Source organism: Octopus bimaculoides, chromosome 9, assembly GCF_001194135.2.
Source record: "Octopus bimaculoides isolate UCB-OBI-ISO-001 chromosome 9, ASM119413v2, whole genome shotgun sequence".
Lineage (NCBI taxonomy): Eukaryota > Metazoa > Mollusca > Cephalopoda > Octopoda > Octopodidae > Octopus > Octopus bimaculoides.
The window spans coordinates 51017926-51019618 of record NC_068989.1 but is presented as its reverse complement, the minus strand read 5'-3'; positions in this window follow the sequence as shown (position 1 = coordinate 51019618).

Genomic DNA, 1693 nt, shown 5'->3' with positions numbered 1-1693 from the left:
TATATATATATACATATATATATATTTATATTTATACACATATACACGCGCGCACACACACGCACACACACACATATATACATATAAGTATGTAAGGATAAATGGTTAGATTCATATACGAATACGAGCCCGCAAATATACGAAGTACGTTTGCCATTATTTAGTTTTTTTGTGTGTGCTTTACGTGTGTGTTTGTATTTGTGCACTAGCTTCCATATTATGCCTCTTGTGCGATCACTGTACGATCTTTATTATTTCAAACTACCCATCCTATTACGTCCTGTCGATCGTAAGTTTATTCACTCTTCATAGACATCTTTTCTCAACTGAAACTTTTCTTTTATATTAACTACACTTCCTTATTATGTTATATATTCGTACCACTTCCCACTTTATTACAGTAACTTTCTCACATCATTTCTCACCCTGAATTGCCCTCCTGCAATCCCCAGCTAGAAATGTGACTTGTGAACTACGCAATTGGCATTCATATGTCACATTTTCTCTCTACAGAATGAAACTCTTTGAAAATATATGCTTTTGAGTCCTTATTAAAAATTAAAAATTGCATTTTACCATTGCTTTTACGGTCGATGTTTTCTGGATTTGGAAATTACGATAGAGTCTGAAAACAACGCGTTCTTGCTTTCTCTAGCTTATGCATTACTCGCTTGAATTTCATAGACCGCACTGTAGGCGTGTAGTTGATAAAGTTGTTGCGAACTATTTGAGAGTCAATTACAACTATTATCACTAAACTGTCGTGACTGTATATTGAACACGCTATATCAAATTAGATCATTCTACATAAAGATTAATGTATGTTTGTGAATATATTAATATGAACCATAATTATGTAAAGATTTTTGCGCTAAAAATGATCAAATATGCCTGCAAGTAATATTCGAATTTATATTTGTTTACTGTTTTCAAAATATATTCTCATGAGAGCGTCATTAGTTTCATTATGGTATTTCAAAATTAGTCTTTAAACATTTTTTCCCATTCATGTCAAACAACAATATATTCGGCTGTACGAAGTCTTGCCTCTTGAAACTAATAATATAGCAATTATAAAACATCCTGTTCCTTTTTATTTGTTTTGCTATTTCCCCTTGTTATATGTTCATCTCAAAAAAATATTTCAGTTGCTTAATATGTAGAATATTATCAAAATATCTCAATTTCTTACAAATGTAGAATCAGAGAAGAGAACAGAGATCATATGTGGTTGATTAGTGCAATACAAATTTAGATATTACACCTGAAGAGAAATCTTAGGAATAAATACCAATCTAAAATTAGCATCGACTTTTATATCAAGTTACACATTTTTGAGAATTGTTACAGAGTGCATAACCATATATTTTCGGCTTTAATTGGCACTTAAATTTAGAAATTTTATTTCTCCTATATATGCTAATATTATAAATTTATGCATTATAAATTTGTATTTTAAATAATATGTTATATATTTATTTCATCTTTTGTTGTCTTCGACCAAATTTTACACATCCGTTTAAGAACAAAAATAGTACCGCACTGCGTGGGTAGATGTATGTTTTAGTGCAGATAAAAGTTAAAATAGAAAACTAAAGTTTATCATTCTGATATTCATTAGTATTGAGCTCACTTATTTCTTAATATATACACCTAATCCTTCAGCAATCACATCCCTTCTTCATATATATAT